Source organism: Chiloscyllium punctatum, chromosome 40 (genome assembly GCF_047496795.1).
Source record: "Chiloscyllium punctatum isolate Juve2018m chromosome 40, sChiPun1.3, whole genome shotgun sequence".
NCBI classification, from domain to species: Eukaryota; Metazoa; Chordata; class Chondrichthyes; order Orectolobiformes; family Hemiscylliidae; genus Chiloscyllium; species Chiloscyllium punctatum.
The window spans coordinates 32937073-32963805 of NC_092778.1; the positions used below are offsets into that span (position 1 = coordinate 32937073).

The 26733-nt window shown below is 40.9% G+C and overlaps 1 long non-coding RNA gene across 2 annotated transcripts in view; it reads right to left on the bottom strand.

The window, feature by feature from the left end:
* Positions 1 to 3040: 3040 nt before the first annotated feature.
* LOC140464448 (uncharacterized) overlaps positions 3041 to 26733 on the bottom strand; it is a 50168-nt gene continuing 26475 nt past the window's right edge. Inside the window, exon 3 of one of the 2 annotated variants that reach the window (XR_011954928.1) lies at positions 3041 to 3514. This is a non-coding gene — a long non-coding RNA (uncharacterized lncRNA). Of the gene's footprint in view, positions 3515 to 10097; positions 10472 to 26733 lie in introns of those variants that run through there. The other variant, XR_011954929.1, reaches the window with a different exon arrangement.

Here is a 26733-nt window from a genome sequence, read left to right on the forward strand (position 1 = left end):
GTTTCTGCACCCTCCATACTCGGCCGTATAAAAAATAAAGAATATATTCTTAACAGCCAGATCAATTACGAGTGTTTATTGACCGATCGCCAAAGCGAGACCCTCTCCTTGCCGGGGGTTCAGATCATCATCTGGTGTCGTGACTCGGTTTCGGTAAGGACAGATTGAAGATAATAGTGTGAGAGTCTTCAGACCTCCACGATTGTCGAGAAATTGGCCGGCCAGACATGAGTATTTTCTCCATTTGGTTTTTCTCACATTCAAACTTAGTTGATTCGACCCCTCACTCTCTATCGTCCAAGTGCAGCCTGAAAAGGTCTTAATAAGAATACATTACGAAATGAAAAAAAAAGAAGGGGACTTTAGGGAGTTGTCCAAATATTGGGCACGCCAGACCAGTATCAACTGGTTCAAGATTATAGAGCTATCAATGGTCTGGCAGTGGTCCCAAATCCAACTCATATCCTGGTCTTGGTACCATCAGACGCTGAATGTTTCACTGTTGTCGACCTGCAACATGTTTTGTTTTTTCTCTCTGCTTGTTCATGAAGACAGTCAGCACCCATTTGTCCTTACTTTTATTGGCCTGCAGTTGATGTGGACTCGATTACCTTAGGACTTCATACTTCCTCCGACCCCTTTCTCTCAGGCCTTACAGAAACAATTGTGGTCTCTCACCCTCACCGGTGGGTCTGCACTAATCCAAACTCCTTGTTGCCAGTCTAGATGAAGAATCTGGTCACTCCGATGTTGTCCTCCTCCTCATCCATCTTAAACGTCTGGACTATGTTGCTTCTCCCGAGAAAGTCTCAATTGTAGAACTTCAGGTATAGTTTTTAGGTTTCATGCTGCCAGCTGATTCACACTCCCTTGAGCAGATCCGTATAACTCCTATCGTCAACTTCCCGGTCCCAACAATGGTGAAACAGGTTCGTCCGTGGTTGGGTATGGTCAAATTATGCCGACAATGTTTCCCCAACGCTACTATCCTCGTTCAGATATTGATTGCCTTTTTTTTCCTGTGAAGGTACCTTCGAGCTCTCCTCAGAGGCATAGCAAGCCTTCGACAAACTAGCCTTGTCACAAGCTTCAGCTTTGGGAAGACCCCTGTATGATAGACCTTTCCAACTTTACTGCACGATTCTGGATGACTGTGCTTCCTCAGTTCTAATTCAACTACATGGAGATCACCGCTGCGCTATTGCCAATTTCTCTACTAAACTTGACTCTTTAGGATATTCTCGTTGAACTCAGAGCCGTACCACTATTTATCTTAGATTACAGTCCACAAAAACCCTTACACTTCAGTAGGATATTGTGGTCTACTGTTCTCATGTGATGATCGACCAGTTGGGATAATTGCAAACTCAACATTTGACTGGGGCTTGCCAAAACTGTTATGAGATTTACCTCTTCAATAACCTCCGGCTGACCATACCTATTACTCTTACCAACTTCAGATCATGACTGAATTCTCCTCATCAATGAGGACATCTAAATTCGTTCAGATCTTTCCCATGCCCCTATCTCTGACACTGGCATCGATAAGCTCACTGATGGTAGTTCTTCTACTGACCACACAGGCACTCGCTTCTCATTTGACGCAATAATTGATGGCCGTGGCTTCATCCTTGATTCAGCGTCATTTGAGATTTCCTTTTCTGCTCAACAAGCTGAACTTTTTGACCTGATCAGTGCCTGCATCTTTGGACAGACCTTCGTGTTAACATGTACACTGAATCCCGATAAACATTCAGATTTGTGAATGTTTTTGTCAATTCTGGAAAAATGCAAGGTTTTTGACCACTTCAGGTACTCGCAGAACACTGTCCAATCCCCGTCGACATTGGTAGGCCTGCTTTCGATGAGGAGGCAAAACAATTGCAGCCTCTTATGGCCATCTTATGATTGTGTCTAACATGATGAGCCAGACTGAATGCTCGAGAGTGTATCACATCTCCAAACAAGAAGGTGTTGAGGAAGGTTTGTCTACTGAGTCGGTATGAGTGGAAGTTAGGAACAGCAAGGGAGCAGCCACTGCATTGGTGGTTTTCTACAGACCACCTAATAGCAGTAGAGAGATTGAAGATCTCATAGGCGGGCAGATTCTGGAAAAATGCAAACTTAGCAGGGTTGTTGTTATGGGAGATTTCGACTTTCCCAATATCGAATGGAACCTCCTAAGTGTAAATGATTTGGATGAAGACACCTTTGTCAGGTGTGTTCAGGAGGGTTGCCTTACTCAGTATGTCGATAGACCGACGAGGGGAGATGCCATTTTGGATTTGGTGCTCGGCAATGAGCCAGGACAGCTGTCACATCTGGCGGTGGGAGAACACTTTGGTGACAGTGATCATTACTGCCTAAAATTTAGCATAGTCTTGGAGAGTGAAAGGAGCAATAACAAGGGAAAATATTTAATTCGGTAAAAGGAAACATGACTCTATCAGACAGGCGTTGGGAAATATAGACTGGGAGCAATTGTTCCACAGAAAGGGCACAGCAGGCATTTGGAGACTATTTAAGGAGCAGTTGTCACGAGTGATGCACAAATTTGTTCCTCTGAAGCAGGTAGGAAGAGGTAAGATTAAGGAACCTTGGACGATGAGAACAGAGGAAGTTCTCGTCAAAAGGAAGAAGGCAGCTTACATAAGATGGAGGAATCAAGATCTAGCACAGCTTTAGATGATTGCAGGCTTGCTAGAAAGGAGCTCAGAAATGGACCGAGTCAGGAGGTGGCACGAGAGAAGGATTAGGGAGAACCCAAAGGCGTTTTACTCATATGTGAGGAAAAAGAAAATGATCAGGGAGAAGTTAGGGCGGATAAGGGATAGCGGAGGGAATTTGTGCGTGGAGTCTGAGTAGATAGAGGAAGCCCTAAATGAGTTTTTTGCTTCAGTTTTCACTAAGGAAAGGGAACTTGTTAAAAATGAAAACTTAGAGGAGCTAAACACAGTAATTGACAGCGCAATTAATACTTCTATTGGTGATTTATTTATGATATTTTGATAGGAAGTACATCTGTTTCATCAGACTTAGAAATGCTCAATCCAACTACATGCTCAAGTACTACCTTGTTACTGATATGAATTGATTTTGCTCTTGAGGTCCGATATGATCACTTGGTATTATTGGGTGATTTTCTGGATCTTCCTCCATGAAGGTAGATTTTAAAAATGGTTAGTTTCTTGGCCATTTCCCTGTTCTCCACAATAAGCAATCCTCTCCCGATTACAAATGTCCACATTGGACCTTGCTTTTATTTTGTTTCCTTTGAAATATAGATCGTAGATTGATGCAGTCGTTGTGTTCCTGCTTGTAAGCATGCATGTTCTGCTTTTGATTTCCTTATCAGTTTCATGGCCTTTCTTTTCTGGATCGTTACTTTCCTGAGAATTCTCAGGTTTCCTCAATATTTGGAATTCTTCTGAAGTCATTTCCTATGATTAATATATTTCCTAATTTGTTATGTTAAATATCATTGAGTCACTTTCCCTTCCGTTGACGTTTGTATCTGAAATAAATAGATGTATTTTTTAGACTTTGCAATATTTCTGAACATCTCTTGGTCCTTACCAGGTATATTTAGGGACACTGCAGGAAGATAGAGAAGAAATTGTGGGGTCCCGGGTTGGTTCTTTTCCATCATCTTTGGCCAATGAGTGAGGTCCCAGACAACTGGAAGACAGCGAATGCTGAGCCCGTATTCAAAAAAGGCTACAAAGAAAAACCTGGGAACTAAAGACCGGCATACCTAAAATCTAGTAGGTAAGTTACTTGAAAAGATTCTGATATATAAAATATACATGCATTTGGAATGACAGTGTGCGATTCGGAGAAAGGATATAATGGTTCTGGAAAATCCTCCAGTCCTCGGGTACTAAACCTGTAGACAATGTTGACTCAAATATCAAAGCCAAAGGCTCTGCTATCTCCTCCCTAGCTTCTCAGAGAATCCTCAGATAAATCCCATCCTGTCCAGGGGACTTCTTTGCTTTCACTCCTTCCAGAATTGATAACACCTGTTCGTAAATAACCTCGATCCTTTCTAGACTAATACCTCGTACCTCATCGTTCTCCTCTACAATAGTCTCCTTTTCCTGAGTGAAAACTGATGAGAAATGTTCTTTTAGCAACTCTCCGATCTCGACCAAAGTCCACACTAAACTTTCCTTTTCTGTCTATGACTGGCCCTATTCCTACCCTAATCATCCTTTTATTCCTCACATTCCTCTAGAAAGTTTTAGGGTTCTCCTTTATTCTATTTGCTAAAGACTGCTCGTGTCCTCTCTATTCTCATCTTCACTCTTTCTTTAAATCCTTCCTAGCTGATCTGTAACTCTCCATCGCCTCATCTGAACCAGCTTGCCTCATCAACACATAAGCTTCCTTCTTCTTCTTAACAAAAGATGGAATTTCTATCATAAACCACGCTTCCGTACCTTATCACTTCTTCCCTTATGACAGGGACATACCTATCAAGGACATACAATAACTGTTCCTGAAACCAGCTCCACATTTCCACTCTCTGCATTCCCTGCATTTTGCTACCCCATTCTATGCATTCTTATTCTTGCCTAATTGTATTATAAATGCCTTTACCCCATCGATAACTCTTGACCTGTAGCGTGTACCTATCGCTTTCAATAGCTAAACTAAACATAACTGAATTATGGTCAATTTACTCTGAAGTGTTCAACTACAACTAAATCAAACACTTGGCCTGGCTCATTGCCAAACATCAGATCCAATGTGGCCTCTCCTCTTGTCGGCCGTTCGACATACTGTATCAGGAAACCCTCCTGTACACATTGGACATAAACTGATCCATCCAACGGACTAGAGTTATAACATTTCTAGTCAATGTTAGGGAACTTAAAGTCCCCCATAATGACCACCATGTTCCTTTCACTCCTACCCAAAATAATTTTGCTAATCCTCTTTTCCACCTCCCTGGAACTCTGCGGAGGCTATACAAAAAACTCCAAGCAGTATGACCTCTCCTCTCCTGTTTCTAACCTCAGCCCATACTACCTCAGTAGATGAGTCCTCAGCAAAAGTTCTCAGAGCCAGCGTTATGCTATCCTTGGCTAAAAAGACCACATCTCCTCTTTTACCACCTTGCCTGTTCTTATTGAAAGAGCTTGAACATCTTTCACCCAAGTTCCTATAATAGCTATGATGTCCCAATCCCACGTTCTTAAATATGCGCTGAGTAGATTAGCCTTCCCTGTAAAACCCATTGCACTGAAGTAAATGCGTTTTAGTTCTTCAGAATGACTATATACTCTGATTCTCTCATCTTTCTTTTCTAACTGGCATGTTCTCATCACATTCAGAGATTTCTCCATCCATCCCACAATTTACACTGCTACTTAGAGTACCTCCACGTGCCTTTTCTGTCAATATAAAGTCTGCCTTTATGGAGTGAGCAAATCTCCCTGCTAAGATATCGGAGGGTTTCCCGTTTAGATTAGACCGATCCTTTTGGAACGGGCCTTTTCTGTTTCTAAAGACATTCCAACCTCCCAAAATCTGAATCCATCAACAGCACAACATCTCTTCATGCCATTGATTCTTTTCCTTTAACCTTTTTTTCCCCCTTCCCCGCTTGAATTTGTCATTGGGAGCAAACCAGAAATTACTATTTTAAGTTTTTTTTTATTTTTAATCCTCTACATCACCTGTTTAGTTTACTCCGGACTGTTTTAGTCTTTTCCCCAAAAATGTCATTCATACCAATATACACAATAATTTCTGGCTGCTAAATCACACCTTTAACAATATGCTTGAGACTTTCAGAGACGTTCTTAATCATAGCACCGGGAAACCAATAAACTATCCTAAATTTTCGCTCACTGTCACAGAATCTCCTGTTTATGCCCCTGACAGGAGAGATCTCTGTACCAATAATTATACAAAATCTTCTCAAACGCTGCCTAACATAAGAATTTTTTTCAACAGTCCAATAACCGATTGCTCTTCCATTTTCCTCAGAGACACTACCCCCTTCAACACTTCCAAAAACTGGACACCTGTTTGATAGAGGAATAGCCACCGGAGATTTTTGAACTACCTTCTTACTTGTCCTGACAGTCACCCATCTATCTGACTGATTTTGCTGGATAATAACTTCCAGCCATCGCCCTCTCTACCTTATATATATGGCCTTAATAATATTATGCCTATAAACAGAATTTTTAACGACATTAAAATAGAAAATATATCCGTATACATATCAAACATGTAAAGAAAAATCAACCATTTGGAAAACTAACTCAACAAAAATATTCTTCTTCAATAAATTTCTCGAAGAAAAATGTTTTCTCCAGAGCTGAATGCGTGTTGGACTCTCCAGAATGAAGGAACTTCTTCCTATTTAAAAATACTCTTTGAAACTAAAAAATACTTTTGCATTTAAAACAAAGAAGCCTTTTGAAACATGTATTGACTTTTCTAATTTATTTTTGTAGACCCACCTTAAAAAGCTCGTTAAAAAAAATGTTCGTTTGAAAAAATAGATTTTCTTTGCTTGTTTTTTCTGTTTGTTTTTGAATGTTAATAAACCAAAATGGAAAAATAATTTGATATTAATAAACTATATGAACTACATGTAATGCAATTAATAACTATAATTAATCTTTAACTATTCTTGCAATCCCAGGAGCAGCTGTAAGATCCATACTGCTCTAAGAACATGTATTATAACTTGAAAAAAATTAAGGAAGTGTGGGCATATGTTCTAATATTTGCTTCAAATGCATGGCACCCTTGGCGATATGATTTGATCTCCTACTGTGTATATGTGCAGCATTTAATTGAATCTGTATCCTCATCGCTCCAGCTCTTTCAAGCAATCATATGAGCCTGTGTCTATCCTGCAGATTAAAAATTCCTTCCGCTCTGACTATTGCAGAGGATGTTACAAAAAACATTATCCAGGTCCACGTAAAATACAAATTTTGCAGAGTAAGTCAGTCCAACCTAGTCCAATATTAAACATATGTAAGCCTTATGAATAAAACATACAGAGACGAATAGTATAAAAGGGGCATTCAGCTCCGTGTCCAAAAAAAAACTGGTTCACTCATAAAAAGATCTCAACTGCATCACGTTGTAAATTCACCAAAATAGGAAGAACAAGAGACTGAAATTCTTAATTATTCTTCTTCGAACAACATCTGAAGAACAGGAGAAATGAAACAAGTCTGATCTGTGAGCTTATTAATGATGATGATGAGAATGTGAGGGATGGATTTTGAGGGAAATGATAACTAATGTTATGGATGACACAGAGGTTAGGTGGGTGGTTCGCAGTGAGAAGGAACATGCTAGTTGAAAGGACGATATAAATGGTTTGTTCAGGTGGCTAGATCAATGATTGACGAGATTTGACTGATAAATGTGAGGTGATATATATATCAGAAGTAAGAAGACAAGAGAGAGTGCTCAAACCATGATGAGGGGTTAGATGTTTTTGAGCAGAGGAGGTTGAGAGGGGTTCCTGATTGTGGTGTTTAAGAGCATGAGGTTTATGGACAGTTTGAACAGAGAGCGGCTCTTCACCTTGCTCAAGTGCTCAATAAGAAGGAGACACAATTTTAAAGTGAAAGTGATCTCACCATTAACTGTAAAGCTTAATTGCAGATTTATGTTGAATTTAGATTCCAGCATCTGCCGTGGGGGCATTTGAACCCGAGTTCCCAGAACCTTATCTGGATCACTGGATCAGCAGTTGGCGATAATATCACCGGAACTTGGCTTTCATCTTATCATGGTCTTGTTTGGTAAGGTATGCATGACGCTTTATCTTTTCAGAATTCCTCTTCCATTCAGGAATTAACTTTAATTGATGTGTTTTTACTATGTTGCTAAGTATTTGTTACTGTTCTTCAAATTTTCTGCCCTTTAATATTTTTTCTGAGTCCACTCAGGCCAATCCTTCCTCAGGCCTGTATAATTATCACTGAACGACACTAAATCTCTCGCATATGACTCTGTCTACAATCTTTGAATCTGAATGTGAAACTCCAGCATATTAAGGTCACTCTTCAAAGAGGATACTCTACTACAAGATGATTTATCACTCCTCCCTCATTATTCACACCAAATCAAAAAGCCAGTTCTCTGTGTGGTTTCCGTGACGTATTGTTCAAAGAAACAATCCCTCATATATTCTAGGAATCGTTATTTGAGGCTACCCTTGCCAAATTGATTAATTAAGTCAATATGCATACAAAGATTGCTCACTCTTGTGGCCTTCTCACAAGCCATTGTTATTCCCTGGTTTTTGAAAGTATGTTTGGAGGATGGGGGTATTGTGGCATGAAACTACTCCTCGAAGCAAGTTTCTTTCTATGTGCTTTATTTGGATCCAAATTGATTTGTCATCTTGGTCCCTCGTGCTAATGTTATTTCTTAATGTAGGCTTTGATATCATTCTTAATCAATGCAGCAACTCAAGCTGCTGTGCCTTCTTGTCTGAGTAATGAGTAAGTACCCTTAGACATTTCTCTTCCCAACACTGACCTTCCTGTACCCACCTTCGTGTAATCCCCACCAGGCCGTACCTTTTTAAGTCAGTTTGAGCTGTCAGTTTATTCACTTTTTCCAAATATTCCATGCATTTTGGTACAAGGTATTTATATAATTTCTATAGGATATGTTTATCTCCTTTAATAATTTTTGCACACTACACTTTCCACACACTCCATTCCTATTTTTTTTTATCTGAACCTATCATTACAATACAAACATTTTAAAAATTGCTGTGATTATTTTCCTCAGCATGGTCATTAGACTGGCCCTGCCTGTCTATTCTATTAAACTCTACTTTCTGCTCACTTGCTGTCCTGCTACTCTGGTTTTCAGTCTCCTGCATTATCCATTTAAATCCACCCGTGATGCATCATCAAACCTCCCTGCCAGGATGTTGATGACCCTCCAGTTAAAATGGACCCTGTCCTTTTTTACAGGTCCCACCTGCCCTGGACGAAAACCCAATAATCCATAAATCTGAAACCCTCTTCCTGAACCAGGTCTTCAACCACATATTAAAGTTTTCTATCCTCATCTTCCTTATCCAACTTCCACCTAGCACGAGGAGTAATCCCAAGATTATAACACTGGATATTCCGCTTTTCCACTCAGGCCAATCTCCCTGCACTCTTCTTGCAGGATCTTGTCACGTTTCCTGCCAATATCATTGGCACCAATGTGTACCACGTCCGCTGGCTGTTCACCCTCCCCTTTAGTGTGCCCTGAGCATGCTTGGAGACATCCCTGATCCTCGCACCGAACACACTTCTGATGAAGAACACACAGATTCGTTGAATCCCTACATTGTGGAAACAAGCCATTTGGCCCAACATGCCCACACTGACCCTCCAAAGAGTGACCCACCCAGACCCATTAGCCAATTCTCATACTCTACATTTACCCCTGACTAATGCATCTAACCTACACAACCCTGAAAGTTATAAGTGTAGTAACATGGCTATAGCCAGTCCCCTACCGTATGTTGATTTTGCTTTCGCACCACATATACTGTCAGTAATTCTGAGCGTTCCCAGCAACATCTGGTTTTGCCACCAATGATGATCACATATTGATCAAAACGTATCCAACTCAGATTTGAAAAAAACACTGAATTTGTTTTCTCAATAGAAAACCAAATATTTAGTCGTTCAAGAATCGCAGTAAATATCCGTTAAATTATTTTTGTTTGGTCCATGATTATCATTTGTTACCTTGCCAATCCATGAATAAAATAGAGTTTTGCATGTTTGTGCATTATCTTATGGGAGGAGTTGGGGGGGGGGGGGGGGGACCAGGGGGTTGCCAGGAATGTTAATTTCCCACTAAAACTGGACTCACCTCGAGCATAAGGCCTCCATTGGCAGCTGCGCTGAGAGCAAGGAGCGGAGTGGGAGAGGACGAATTGTGCGCAGGGAAGGTAAATGATATATTTGGGCTGCGATTGAATGAGAGAAACTACACGTGCAATGTCTCCCACCCCGAACTCCTCATCTAACCAAAACAAAAGAACTCTCTACTGTGTTGATAAGGTGCTTCTCTTCTTTTTATTAATCCTGTGATTCGTGAAAGAAAAAAATCTTTCCTTTTCCGTTTATCTAATTAAAGACCAAGTTAAGGTTTACAGTAAAAGTGGCAGGCGATCTCAGAGCCATGTTATGCTCCACTTGCTCAATGTGGGAGCTCAGGGACACAGCTGCTGTCACCGTTCACGTGCAGGACGTGTGTCCATCTCCTTGCACTCTCCTTGCAGGATCTTGTCACGTTTCCTGCCAATATCATCAGTACCAATGTGTACCACTGCTGCTGGCTGTTCAGACTCCGCTCCAGTATTCCCTGAGCATTCTCCAAGACATCCCTGATCCTCGTACCAAAGACACTTCTTATGAAGAACGCAGAGAAGGGATGATGGCTCTAGAGCGGCGGATGGACTCACCTGGGAACACACACAATGCAGAGGAGGTTGGAGATAGCACATTGAGAGAACTGATCACATTCGCAGATTAGGATTGCTGAAGGAGAAAGGGAATTGGTGACCAAAAGGCAGAGAAAGAGTAGGAAGGCACTGCAGGTTCCCCTGCGGTCACCTACCTCCTTAGCAGGTACACAGTTTTGGATCCTGTTTGGAGAGATGGCTCACCAGGAGAAGACAGCAGTAGCCAGGTTAAAAGTACCATGGTTGGCTCTGCTGTTCAGAAGGGCGGGAGAATTACTGGAAGTGCTTAGTCACAGGGGATTCAATTGCAAAAGGAGTAGATAGGCATTTTTCTGTTCAAAGCCAAGACTCCCGAAAGGTATGTTGCCTTCCAGGTGCAAGGGACAGTAATGCCTTGGATTGACTGCAGAACATTCTGAAGGGGGAGGGTGAATATTCAGTTTTCATGGTGCATGTAGGCACCAATGACATAGGTTATAAAATCAGGATGAGGTCCTACAAACAGAATTTAGGGAGTTAGGAGTCAAGGTAAGAAGTAGGACCTCAGAGGTTGTAATCTCAGGATTGCTACCAATGCCACGTGCTGGTCAGAGTAGAAATAAAAGAATAGCATTGCTTGAGAGATGGTGCAAGAGGGAGGAGTTCTGATTTTTGGGACATTGGGACTGATTATCTGGGAGGTGGGTCTATTACAAATCGGACAGTCTACACCTGAGCTCGAATGGAAACAATGTCCTTCGGGGTACTTTTGCTAATGCTGCTTCGGAGGGTTTAAATTAATGTTGTAGAGGGTTTGGAACCAAATGAGGAGGTGATTCGACATTAAGGAAATAGCAACTGCAGCCTGTAAGGAAATAGCTAATGAAGTCAGCGTGAGTAAGGGGAAGAGTCGGCAGGGATTAGATGATGAACACAAATGGACAGGTTATGTGAGGTACATTTGTTTTAATGCAAGAAGTGTAGTATGTCCAGATAAACACAGGGCTTGGATTAGTACCTGGGAGTTGATATTATTACTATTACTGATACTTGGTTGAGGGAAGGGCATGATTGGCAAGTAAATATCCTAGGATATCAATGCTTCAGGCGGGATAAGGAGGGGGGTAAAAGGGGTATAGGAGTTGCATTACTGGTCAAAGAGGATACCACAGCTGTACTGAAGGAGGGCACTATGGAGGACTCGAACAGTGAGGCAATATGGGCAGAGGTCAGAAATAGGAAGGGTCCAGTAGGAATGTTGGGGCCTCCCAACAGTGAGCTGGAGATACAAGTACAAGATTTATGATCGGGACATAAATTTAAGGTGAAGGGTGGAAGGTATAGGGGAGATGTCAGGGATGGGTTCTTTACCCAGAGAGTGGTGGGGGCATGGAATGCGCTGCCCATGGGAGTGGTAGAGTCAGAATCATTGGCGACCTTTAAGCGGCATTTGGATAGGTACATGGATGGGTGCTTAATCTAGGATAGAAGTTCGGCACAACATCGTGGGTCGAAGGGCCTGTTCTGTGCTGTATTGTTCTATGTTCTATGTTCTAAGTACAAATATGTAACAGATCATGGAAAGATGTGGGAGCAACATGGTGGTGGTGATAGGCAATTTTATTTTCGTAACATTCACTGGGATTCACTTAATATTAGAGGACTGGATGGAGCAGAATTTGTAAGGAGTAGCCAGGAGGGTTTTTTGAGTCGTATGTAAACAGTCCAACTCAGGAAAGGGCCATTTTTGTCCTGATGCTGGGGAATGAGCCTGACCAGGTGGTTGAGGTTTAAGTTGGAGATTACTTTGGTCACAATTCCATACGTTTTAGAATACGCAAGGAAAAAGACAAGAGTTGCCCTAAAGGAAGAGTGCTAAATTGGGGGAAGGCCAACTATAACAAAATTCAGCAGAAGTTGGGGAATATAGATTGCAAGCAGTTGTTTGAAAGTAAATCCACATTTGATACGTGGGAAGCTTTTAAAGAGAGGTTGATTAGAGTTGAGGTCAGATATGCTTCGTGGAAATTAGGGGTAGGAATATTAAGATTGGCTTAGTGGAAAAACGAAGTGTACATAAGGTCTAGGTGACTGAAGATGGCACAGTGGTTAGCACTGCTGCCTCACCGCACCGGAGACCCAGGTTCAATTCCCATCTCAGGCGACTGACTTTGTGGAGTTTGCAGGTTCTCCCTGTGTCTGCGTGGGTTTCCTCCGGGTGCTCCGGTTTCCTCCCACAGTCCAAAGATGTACAGGTCAGGTGAATTGGCCATGCTAAATTGCCTGTAGTGTTAGGTAAGGGGTAAATGTAGGGAGTATGGGTGGATTGCGCTTCAGCGGGTCGGTGTGGACTTGTTTGGCCGAAGGGCCTGTTTCCACTAATGTAATCTTTAAAAAAAAGATAGACTAAGCTTGGGAAGAATATCGGGAATGTAGGACCCGTCTGAAACAAGGAATTAAGAGGTCTAAAAGGGGTCAGAGGGTAGCGAGAGGAAGGGTTGGACCACTCAAGGACAAAGGAGAAAAGTTATGCGTGGAGTCAGAGAAAATGGGTGAGATTATTAACGAGCACTTTGTATCGGTATTCACCAAGGAGAAATGTTGAGATTCGGAATGGATGCTTGATTACTCTAGGTCAAGTTGAAATAAGGAGAGAGAAAGTGTTGGTTATTCTACAAGGCATTAAGGTGCCAAGTTCTCAGGTCCGAATGGGATCTATCCCAGGTTACTGAGGGAATGGAGAGAGGAAAAAGGTGGGACCATAACAGATATCTTTGCAGCATCTTTGAACACGGGTGAAATCCCGGAGTACTGGAAAATTGCTAACGGTGTTCCCTTGTTTAAGAATGGAGACCCTGACGTTAGTGACAGGGAAGCTGCTTGAGAAAATACTGAGGGATAGGATGTATTCCCAGTTGGAAGAAAATGTGCTTAGTAGTGATAGGCAACATAGTTTTGTGCAGGGAATGTCATGTCTTGCCAACTTAACAGAATTCTTTGAGGAAGTGACAAAGTTGCTTGTTGAGTGAAGATCTTTAGATGTCATATACATGGACTTTAGTAAGGCGTTTGATAGGGTTCCCCATGGTACGCTGATTGAGAAAGCGAAGTCGCATAGGGTCCAGGCTGTAGTAGCTTGATGGATAGTGAATTGGTTGGGCCACAGCTCACGGAGATTAGTAGTTGAAGGTGGTTTCTGCAAATGGAGACCTGTGACCAGTGGTGTTCAACAAAGATCCGTGCTGAGACCATTGTTGTTTTCATTATACAGAAGTGATCTGGATGAAGGTATCTTTGGCCTGATTAGCAAGTTTGCAGATGACACAAAGATAGGTGGAGTAGCAGATAGTGGAGGAGAATGTAAGAGAATAATGAACAATATAGATGGATTGTAGAGTTGGCAGAGAAATGGTAGATGAAATTCAATCCTGGCAAATGTGAGGTGATGCAATTCAGAAGATCTAATTCAAGAGTGAAATATACAGAAAATTGAAAATGCTGGGATTAATTGATGTTCAGTGATTTCTGGATGTTCAGGTCCATTGTTCCCTGAAGATGGAACAGTGTGGTCAAGCGGGCTTATCGCATGCTTTCCTTCATTCAATGGGGTATTGAGTACAAGCGTTGGCAGGGCATGTTGCAGTTGTATAAGACATTTTGTAATACTGCCTATAGACCTGGTTGCCACATTACAAAAAGGGTTCAGAAGAAGTTCACTAGGTATGGTGGGTGCTCGCAATGAAGAGATTTTGAGTAGATCATCGTCATTTTCATTAGAAAGATGGAGGTCGAGCGGGGAGCCTGATTGAGCTCTACAAAATCATGTGAGATATAGACAGGCTGGAGAGCAAGTTTGTTTTTCCCCCGGACTGGGGGACTCAATTACTAGGTGTCACAAGTTCAAAGTAAGAAGGGAAAAGTCGAGGGTAGATATGCATGGAAATTTCTTTGTGCAGAGGGTGATGGGTGACTGGAACACATTGCCAACAGAGATAGTAGAGGCGGTCACGACAGCATCATTTAAGATGTATCTAGACAGATATATGAATGGGCAGGGAGCAAAGGGATACAGACTCTTGGAAGGTATGTGCTAGGTTTAGGTAGAGGATCTGGATCGGTGCAGGTTTGGAGGGCCGATGGGCCTGTTCTTGTGCTGTAATTTTGTTTGTTCTTTAATATCAGACAGCTTGGAATCTTTGTACAATTTCCCAATCATTTAGGAATTTCTCATTCTTTCATTTCACTCTAATTGCAAAGGATCATACATAACACATGCATACACAGGTACACACCCAAAGACACAGACACAGATACACATGCATACAAACATAACCACATAGACCCATACACACACAAGTAATGCATTGCTTTGTCGAAGAATATCAATAACATTATCAATAATTAGAATCATAACTGGAATTCTGGATAAACGAAGGATGAGATAAATTGTCTTATTCTATTTGAAAAGACCATTACCTGAACTTACTGCGGTAAACATTAGACAACACCCAGATATATTCCAACAGGTTTATTTGGAAGCACTAGCTTTCAATGTGCTACTCCTTCATTAGGTGGTTGTTGAATGTAAGATCGTAAGACACAAAATTTATAGCAAAATATTAGAGTGCCATGCAACTGAAATAGTATATTGAATAAACCTGGATTTTTAAGTCTTTCATCTTTTAGAATGGGTTGCAGTTTTCGGTTCATTAATATGTAAATCCCAGAACTTCATTTAAGTCATCTTCTCAAGATAACTTGAGGTTTTACAACAAAAGGTGAAATCTCAGCTCAGACAATGCATTAAAGATGTAAGGTCAGAGTCTGTCTGTGTCCCAATCTTGAGTTAGACTGATTCTATTTCTAAAGTGGAATTAGCAAAATATTTAATGCAATGACTGCCTGCAGTGTGTGCATTTTTGAGCAAAACAGAATGCATTTGCAAATATATATCTGCAAATATAACGATATTAAACTGATGTGGTTAATATTGCTTGTAAATTTTCCAATGCCTCCTGGCAGTATTCTGTCCAACGAAATTCCACGTTCTTCTTCAGTAAATCTGTCAGTAGTGTCCCCATGCTGCTGAAATTTGGAACAAACTTCCTGTTGAATCTGCTCAGTCCCAAAAGTCGAAGCACCTATTTCTCCATGCTCAAGGAACTTCTTCCATTGCTTTCGTCGATGCATACCTTGGAGTCATCCTTCCATGTTCGATGTTATGCCCCAACAATGTCACAAATTATGTTTTTTTAAAGTTTATTTCCAGTTTTGTTTTTAGGAATCACTCAAAGGATTTTGCCAACTGTCCCATATGATCTTTCCATGAATGGCTAAAGATCACCACATCATGTTATTTCTTAATCTGGCCACATGTGTGTTCTTTGGAATGTGGCTGGTGTGCTCTTCATTCCAAAGGGTATTACTTTGAATTGACACAGTCCATTGGGGTTTACAAATACAGAAACTTCTTTCGCTTTCTCTATTAAACATACCTGCTTGTCACAATGCAGTAAATCAACTTTGTGATGTAACTGGCTTTTCCAACTTTCTCTGTACAGTCCTCCAAACTTAGTATTGGTTATGAGAGCGATTTTGTTACGTCGTTGACCTTCCAATAGTCCAAAGAAAATTGTTGAGTTCCATCAGCTATGGGAACTAGCAAGATCAGTGAACTCCACGCCACTCTGCCTTGGTTCGATGACGTCTTCATTGAGTATCACATTCACTTCCTTCTGGACCTTTAGGGCTTTGAAAGTATTAAGCCAGTAATGGTATTCTTTTATTGGAACAGCATTCCCTACTTCCACCTCATGCACACTGGTATTAGTCCTCCCATTTTATTCATGCATATGTCCTTATAATGCTGCAACAAATCTTTCGACTGTGTTCTTTGCTCCTGAGACAGATAGCTAATTCTCCCACCCCATTCTTTAAGGGCTTCTGCATTATTTAATGCACTTTGGAGAACATCAAACTCCATTACATCTGGATCTGATTTCTCACTCAGCAGAGCAATAAATAGCACCTGCTTCTCCAATTCTCTTTCGTTATTATAGTAAGGTTTCAACATATTCAGATGGCATGCTCAATACAGCTTCTTTTCTGCCCAACTTCTTTATCAGATAGCTTGCCAGACTCAACTTTTTCTCAATTTGATAGGGACCACTAAACGGGCCTTTGAAGGTATGTCCTACTACTAAAAACAATACTAATACATCATCTCCTTGGGAAAACGTCTGAATTTTATAGTTTCTATCTGCCAACTGCTTCATTCTACGCTGTGCCCTATTCAGGTGCTGTTTAGTTAACTCACCTTCCTGATTTAATCGTTCGATCACCACTGCTACATGATACAAGTGGGAAATCTCTGACTTTGATTCTATCAATTTTTTAGTTTCAAAGGCCCTCTCACTTCCTGTCCAAATATTATCTCGTATGTAGTAAACTGAGTAAATTCATTTGGGGCATATCTCATTGCAATCCATACAAGTTCGATACCTTGATTCCAATCATTCAGTGTATCCTGAATGTATATCGTCTTCAGGGTCAATGCCACCTTTCCAAGGCTCCCTGGGATTTTGGATGGTACGGACTTGATTTAAAGTGTTGTATATTAGAGAGCTGCTGGAAAAGCACAGCAGTTCATGCATTGACGAGCAGGAAAATCGACGTTTCGGTCATAAGCACTTCACCAGGATTACCGATGAAGGGCTTTTTCCTGAAACATCGATTTTCTTGCTCCTCGGATGCTGCCTGAACTGTTGTGCTCTTCCAGCACCACTCTAATCTAAAATCTGGTTTCCAGCATCTGCAGTCCTTGTTTTTATCTAGTTTAAAGTGCTGTATGCTATCCAAGACTTGCTTAAAAGTCTCAGCAGTATAATGGGACCCTTGGCCTGATTTAATCTCTCCAAGTAGCCCATAACGGGAAAAGAAAGCTACCAACTCCTCCACCAACTCCTCCAAATCCCAGATGAGCCACCAATCTGTTAAAATGCAGAGGTCAAACTGCTACTATATAAAGCTAAACACACAGAAACACTCGCCTCACCTTGTCATCTGTGCGAAGTGTGAGGGACTGAAAGGGAACACCTAATTTCCACTATTTAAAGAAAAGTAACAATTTTGTTTCCGAACAGAACACTACACAAATCTATTAAGAAACTGAACATTGCTTTCCTTAACTGAGCACAACCCTATTGACATGCTGTTCCAATAACACACAATAAATATTACATTAACTTAATCACATGTCTACACAGTCTCTACCTTCTCTGCTGTAATCAATCTCCTACCCAGTGATTTCACTGGGTCCTCTCAATCCTTTTTACTAAGTGAAAGTGAGAACTGCAGATGTTGGAGATTAGTGTCAAAAGTGTTGTGCTGATGAAGGGCTTTTGCACGAAATGTTGACTCTCCTGCTTCTCGGATGCTACCTGACCTGCTGTGCTTTTCCAGCACCACACTCTCGACTTATTTCTTTTTACTCTGAATACGTGTTACAGCAAAAGGTATCTTTTTGATAGACTGCTCTCTGATTTCTTTGAGAGCAAGATTTTAGATAGGCAGTTAGCTCTTTGACTCTACAGCAGTTGCTCTGTTATTCCGTGGCAGTAGCTCTAACCAATTTTCAAAGTGCCCACTCTTTTTTATACTCCAAACATCGTTCCCTGTCACTTGTCTGATGTCATCAAAACAATAATTTCAAACTCGATTGTGTTTTAGTATCTCGGGCATAACTTAAAATATTTGGTTAAACTTGGATTGTTGTCAAAACAGCAATCAAAACTCAGGTACCCCTTTAAGAGCCAATTGTTGCATGTATCCATTTTGCAACAGCTCATCTCCCAGCCCTTCCATTTGGGCAGCTGAGCCTGCAATTTGAGTTTACTTCAATATTCAGAAAACAATGTTCACTTTAAATTGGATATACGTGCTTTGGCTTCGTAATAAACACCGTTTAATAACACACATCATTAACGGAGATTAATATTCGAAGTGCGTATTGAATAATTGTCATTCTTAAATCATTTGCAATTAGCTAAATCTCATGCATTTCAGTGAGAAATTAAATTGATTAATTATATTTTAATTCATAAGAATGCTCAATCGATTTGATTGTTTAATTGTTTGCTCACTGTGAATATGTAATGGTTTAGAGGCAAACACCTTTCGAAATGTTAGAGTGAGAATGTATTCATTTGAATTATGACGTTGAATATTTAATTGTGATCGTACAAAAATGAGGCAAATATTCTCTGTTCAGTATAAAATAGCACGTAGTTTTCTTTTATTTTTGTATCATAAAGTGTTGTAATGAATTTATATTTTTGTTCCAAACACATAGTAACAATGTAGTTGTTCTCAGAGATAATGCAGGCATTGTTATGGGGAATAGTCGGAGTTCACATGGTATTGCTGCCCCCAATGTACAAAACACAGGAGATATTTTATTATTCATACTGGGAAACTCATCACTTGCAATCACGACCTACATAATTAATAGATTCCAAAGGATCTGAATTCAGGCATAATGCTACTGGAACTCACAGCTGCCTGTAATATTGAATGACATACTGGCCTGCTCCTCTACCTGTCCAAGAGACCTTACAACCTGAGTCAGGGCAGTTATTCAAACATACTTTCACAAAAAATCATTTGCAGCCCACCCTGGGCAGGTGAAAACTAAACAATAGCCTATCGCTGGTCTTAGTGTTGACACAAATGCTGTCCAAAATAGGTACCGATGACTGACCAACAAACAGGTCTTAGAAATTCATCTTCAGTCTCAGCCTGCTCCAGGGAGCAGATGTATGGGCATGTCTTGCCAGAACACACTGCACAAGCCACTTGACAGCATCTAGCATGCCTCCTAGATTCCAGATATTTGCACCCTGCACCAGACCCAGGATGAAGAAATTCACAATTTGACTGTCTCACAGTAAACATTCTAAAAACATAAGCAGTATATGTCACCTTCACATTCATCAGTGTCAAAATAAAATTGAACTTCTGTGTAGATGGCCAGTGATCAATACAAGGATCACCCAACCTGCTTTTGAATGGGTTTCGATTGCGATCAGTCCTGCAGACTGCATATGAGTGAAACAGCAGCAAATGCCACTTTAATAACTGAACTGTGTGGATTTTGTCTGATGTATGTCACTACACACTCATTGCACTGACACTCAGTTGAATGTAACAATGTGCACCATAAGTGCAAGTCTCGACCTAACACCTCTCCCCAGCTTCTTCACCTCACTCCCTCCCCCATTCACCAATTGATGAGAATCCACCACCTGGGATTAACAGTCTGTGCTTCATCTCAGGTGGTCCACTCCATAATGGACTGTTCAAACTACTGACTGACTGCTTTGCATTTCAGGGCTACATATGGTGCTGACTTCCTGAGCCAGTTTGATTCCCAATGTCCTGGGGATCATGGAATGGAAAACACAGGAAGGCACTAATCATTTTCTGTGAGACATGTCACATGATGAGAGGCAGGTTTGAATTACTAGAGGGAGAGTGATTATTATTCACAAAGGGTCAGCACAAGCCCTGCACACTCCAGCAGCATCGCTTGTGGAGAGACTTAATCAACGCTGCCTATTACTGAGGTCTGCACCTCTGCACACTGACGTGGGGGGGGATTAATCACCAGAAACTCATGGTATGTGGAGGTGATCGCTCAGTTTTGGAAGGTTGAACTTGATGCATCAATGTTAAAAACTGATAAGTCGACAAATATTGGTTCTTACAGTCATAGATTTACAGTTTTGGTTCGTAGATTGGGAAGCCTGATCACAGTCAATGGTTATAGAACTCCAAAATACAGACGAGGTACGGACTGTTCCTGGTGTTATATTCCAGGCTGGATGTCCTTTACCTTGGTATTAGGATTATTACATGTCAGACAGATGTGGTAACGGAATAGATTGACATGTGAAATTGTGACATTTTTTTGCCATCAGAGATGTGGTTGGAGGAGTTCAGGACTGGCAACTCTATATTCTGTAGCATAGGAAATATAGGCAGGAATTGGTGTTGTTTATTAATTAAGGAATCAATTACTGCTGTAAAGAGGGACAATATTTTGGACGGGCCTTCAACTGAGACTTCAAGGATAGCGATTGGAATCAAAAGATGACAGGTAATTGCTAGGGTCACATTATAGATCCCCAGTTAGAAAAAAATACATGAGTCAATGTGTAACCAATTGCTGTAGTGTATAAAAAACAATAAGAGGGTAATTCTGTTTATGCTTTTCAATGTCCAACATTTATTGGGACACACGTACTTTTAAGAGGGGACAAATATGTTGAACTGTATTGCTGAGAGCTTCTTAGATGAGCATGAAGAAGATACAACAAGGGATGGTACATTGTTGGACCCAACCTAATCTAGACCCCCTTGCCAGCACCTGACCCATATCCCTCCAAATCCTTCCTAATCATATACACATCCAGATGCCTTTTAAATGTTGCAATGCTAATTCTGGGTAAAGCTGTAGTCGAACCGCATGGAGTGGGGAGGGGTGTTCATGCTCAAAATGGATTTAATGAGAATATCAGTCCATATTTTTCAATCTACAATCCAATGAAGGAAAACGAGCCCACAGAACCTTCAACATTTGCAAATGTTCAGAGCTGAATAACAAAGTAAAGAGAAGCTTAAAGCATCTATAAATTGAGCAGATGAATGGAATCCCTATAAGAATGTAGAAAGTGTAACACTGAAATTAAGGAAATCAGTAGAAAAGCAAAAATGGGGTGTGATAAAACATCAGCGGGTGTTCTATCGCTATACCCAGCGAAGAGGATAACTCAGGAAAGAATGGAGGAGTATTAGGGATTAAGGAGGCAAACTGTGCGTGGATCCAGAGAATATATTAAATACGTCCTTCATATCAGTCTTCAGTTTGGAGGAAGGCTTATTGGAATGGTGAAGAGTAGCAGAATAAATAGTGGATTCATCCCCAGATCTGGATAAGCTGTATCTTAACTGATACGGGAAAAGAAGGAGGAAGTTACAGGTTCTGACCCTGTCTTTTTACTGTGCTTTTGCCAGAGAGCATGTGCAATAGAACAGGATGCATTCAATTGTAGGTTCAACAAGGAGGGCTAGGAACAAACAAGAGAATTAAAATTATCAAATCTCATATCAGTGAGAGGGAAACAATTATAGAAGATTCTGAAAGCTATTGAGCCGGGATCATTAAGTATCTTCAAGGCTGAGAGACATATTTTTCACGAATGAATCAAAGGTTACGAGGAAAGTGGAGTTGAGGATTATCAGAACAAACATCATTGAACTGAAAGGCAGAGCATACTCGGTGAGCTGCTGGGTCTACTGTTGTTGCTATGCCTTATGGTATCCAGTCTGCAACTATCTCTGTGTTCGCAAGAACAACAACCTCTCTCTGAGACACAATTCAGAATGCAGCTGACTAATTCAAGGAATTTATAAATACTATCCCGATAGCCAGAAATACGTTTGAAGCAGGAAGCCAATTAGTATCTTTTATCTTTCAATGAAATGTAGTCTCATTTTTTGAAACACGAGGGAACACAGATCTAGTTTGTCATCGCCCTCTTTGATAGAATGTTCCTTGGAAGTAGTCTATTGAACCTTGCTTGCCATCTCTCTGTGGCAATAAAATATTTCCTGAGATAAAGAATCAAAACTGCAAATAGTCCTCCATGTACAATCTGGCCAACTGAAGCAAGACGTCACTCCTCCTGTGCTGAAATCCTCTGAAATTAGAAGTTTACATTCCACTGACATTCCAACTAGTTTGCTGAAGCTGTATGTTAGGCGTCGGCAACTTATAGACAAGGACACATAGGTTTATATAAAACTGTACTTTCCAACATTTTAAGATTTAAGAATTATACTGCACAACAATTTCGCCAAAAAGTTGGATAACATTCTGTTTCCACATGATATGACATTTGCACTGATCTTGCCCATGTGGACACAATCTTCATAAATCTTTACATCTTCCTCACTGCACGCATTCCCACGCAAGAATTATGTTTAAGTCCTACACTCTGTTTACTGTCTTTTAACTAATAATTAATCCGTCGAGTGTATTCGCAATGCTAAAATTGTTAGGGTGCAGTGTGCATTCACAGGCCCTTCAAATGCACATCATTACCTCCACCCATTATCCTGCCTTTCCTCTGTATCCTCTCTGACTCATCTTGAACACAATCTACTTATTTTAATTCTTTCTGTGAAAAGCAATATAACAGTCTTTGTTGAAGAATAATCTCCTCTAAGTAAATATTCTCAACTGAAGAAAAGGCAATAAAGGAAGTACATCACCCTGGCATTCAAATTGACACTCAGCAGCCTTCTATAGTCAAGATTGACGTGGTACGTTTCAGGTTATCCACTGGACAGCCATCTTGTTCCCTGTTTGGTTTGGTAATGTTCAGTTCTTTGTTTACTCCTGAATACCTGAGATAGAAACTATTTGCAAAGGAAAGGTTGTGACAGATTTGATCCAAAGGCAGGTAAACCAGAGTTAGGCAACAAATCAATTATAATCTCCTTAAATTGTGGAACAGGCGCAAAGGGTTCAACAACCTCTTCCTGTTCCTATGGTCTTGTGTTCTATGTTGAAATGGCATGGTGATCATGCCGCCAATTACAAATTCATTTCAACAGATAAATGTGTAATTAAATTATATGGAGTCACTGATTGTAACAAAATGAATTTATATTGCTAAAAATTTCGAGGAATATACCTAGAAACGTTATGCCGTCCACGTATAAGGAAGGGTGCATTTGCTGTCTAACTTGGTTGCCACCACATTCACAACATTCACTGCCTCCATTATGAACTCTCAATGGAAGCAGCGTATCCAACAAGATACATTGTAGATATTTACCAAAGTTCATTCGACAAGACTTTCCAAGTCAGGACCATCTGCAACATCAAGGGCAACAATTCCATGGAAACACCACCCCCTGCAAGTTACACATAAATTCAGTGACTGTCCTGACATGGAAATACATCTTTATTCCATGGTTTTCACTTGATGAATATCCTGGCTTTTTTCCCTCAAATTATTGTTGGTATCTCTGCACCAAACTGACCGCAAATGCTCAAGTAGGCAGCGCACCACTACCTTGTCCAGAACAACAGTATATGTGCAATAAATGATGGCCCAGTCAGCAATATCTGATAGCTATCAGTGAATAATACACGAATGCTTAACAGCTTGCAATCTGGGTTTCCCTTTCGGAATAAATTTGTTCTATATTATTGAGTTTCAGGAAATGGATACGTGATTTGATTGAAATATGAAAGATTTTGAATTGCAAGGGCTTGATTGGGCAAATGCTGAAAAATTATTTCTGTGGGTCAGGGAGTCCAAAACACGATAACAGGGTCTCGGGATAACGGACAATTTATTTGGGTCTGAGAGGATGTGAAATCATTTCAATCAAAGGATATTCGAGTGTTTAGTGTTCGCCATCTTAAGAATTGTGGATGCATTGTGAATGAACACAGTGAAAAGTTCACAGAGATATGGAGGAGCTCAGGGTTAGAGGAGCTCACAGAAATAGGGAGGTATAAGAGCAGGTCGATGCTACATATACAGGGAAGCTGTAACAGAACTGAGTGATTGCCTGGATAGTGATGGGTTTAAGGGCTGGATGTTAGAGAAGGCTGTAGGTGCTGGAAGAGTTTACAACAATAGGGAGGACTGGAGGAGCTTGAGGTGTTTATAGTGATAGGGAGGTATGTAATTCCGAGAGTGGGTTCCAGTCATGTGGAGTGACATACATGTTGGAGGAATCCTCAGTGACAGGAACAGGTGAAGATGCTGGAGATCAGTTGGGGTGGAGGGGTGGAAATATTACAGAGATAGGGAGGTGTGTAGTGACTGGAGGAGATTCAGAGATACGGAGCGTTGTTGGGTCTGGACGAGATTCCAGAGATAGGGAGAGTTGTAGGGGGCTGGAGGATATTACAGAGATTGGGAAATGTGTAAGATCTTGACTAGGATACAGAAATTGGGAGGTGCGTAGGGTCTGTAGGAGCGTACCGAGATAGGCAGGTGTGTTTTGGATGGAGTGACATTTTTGCCATCAGAGATATGGTTGAAGGAGATCAGGATTGAAAACTTAATATTCTGTAGTACAGGAACTATAGGCTGGACATGATTTGGTTTTATTAATTAAGGAGTCAATTACTGCAATAATGAGGGATGATGTTGTGGAAGGGCCTTCAATTGAGGCTTCGTGGATAGAGACTGGAATACATTGATGACAGATACATTGCTAGGGTCATATTAAGACGCCCAGTTAGAAGAAAGTACAGGAGCTATTGTGTGACCAATTGCTGTTGTGTATAAAACAATAAACAATAAAACAATAAAACAATAAACAACAATTCTATTTATGCTTTTCAATATCCAACATTTATTGGGCAGTCATGTTCTTTTAAGCGGTGACAAATATGTTGAAATTTATTGCTGAGAGCTTCTCATATCAACATGTAGAAGATACAACAAGGGATAGTGCATTGCTGGGTCTTAATGTGGAGAATGAAGCCAGTCATATGTTCGAGGCAGGTTTGGGAGAGAATTTTAGGACCAATGAACATAACATCATATATTTTAATTTCCTTAAGGAAAAGGCAAAAGAAAGGTCTTCAAAATATAAGGTTTTTGGATTGGGGAGACAGAGTTTGTTAGAAAACAGAATCTGGCAAAATAGTCTGGGAACATTTATTTCTGGGTAAAGCTGTCGTCGAACAGCGTGGAGTGGGGACGAGTGCACATGCTCAAAATTGAGTTGGTGAGAGTATGGGCCCAATATGTTGCAATCCAAGATCAAGCTTAGGAAAACAATCCCAGAGACACGCCGATGTCTACAAATATTCAGAACTGAATGACAAAGTAAAGAGTAGCTTAAATCAGCTATAAAGTGAGCAGATCAATGGAATCCCTTAAGAATGTAGAAAGTGCAGCGCTGAGGTTAAGGAAGTCAGTAGAAGAGAATAAAGGAGGTGTGATAAAACATTAGCTGGGAAGATTAGTAAGAAGCCCAAGATGTTCTATCCACATATCGGGGGAAGAGGATAACAAGGGAAAGAATGGGGAATATGAGGGATCAAGGAGGCAGCCTGTGCACACAGCCAGAAAATACGTGAAACACGTCTTTCATATCCGTCTTCACTTGGGCAATGGAGTTCCTGGATTCAGGGAGAGTGACCATGTGACCCTTTAACAGATTGATAGAGACAGGGAGGAAGAACTGGAAGTTTTGGCAGAATAAAGAGTGGACAAATCCCCAGATATGTGAGCCGTATCTTATACTGATATGAAAGAAGAGGGAGCTGCAGCTGTACAGGACTTTGGTTAGGCCACATTTGGAGTACTGTGTGCAGTTCTGGTCGCCTCACTTTAGGAAAGATGTGGAAGCTTTGGAGAGGGTGCAGAGAAGATTTACCAGGATGTTGCCTGGAATGGAGAGTAGGTCGTACGAGGATAGGTTGAGAGTTCTCGGCCTTTTCTCGTTGGAACGGCGAAGGATGAGGGGTGACTTGATAGAGGTTTATAAGATGATCAGAGGAATAGATAGAGTAGACAGTCAGAAACTTTTTCCCCGGGTACAACAGAGTGTTACAAGGGGACATAAATTTAAGGTGAAGGGTGGAAGGTATAGGGGAGATGTCAGGGGTGGGTTCTTCACCCAGAGAGTGGTGGGGGCATGGAATGCGCTGCCCGTGGGAGTGGTAGAGTCAGATTCATTGGCGACCTTTAAGCGGCATTTGGATAGGTACATGGATGGGTGCTTAATCTAGGATAGAAGTTCGGCACAACATCGTGGGCCGAAGGGCCTGTTCTGTGCTGTATTGTTCTATGTTCTATGTTCTATGTTCTATAATAACAGGCTCTGAGATTTATTTATTTATTTATTGTGCTTTTGAACAGAGTGGAGGTGCGATAGGAGAGGTCGGCATCTAATTTCGGTTCAACAAAGGGCGCTAGAAATAAACAAGGGTAATAAAGACTACCAAGTCTCATATCAGTGAGGGAAACAATTGCAGAAGACTTTGAAAATATCTTCAATGTGGAGTGACATATTTTTATTCAGTCAGTGAATCATAGATGATGGGGAAAATGCAGGAAAGTGGAGTTGGGGATTATGAGAACAATCATCATTGAACTGAAAGGCAGAACATACTCGGTGAGCTGCTGGGCATACTTTGTTCCTATGCCTTATGGTATGCAGTCTGCTACTGTTCCTGTGTTTGT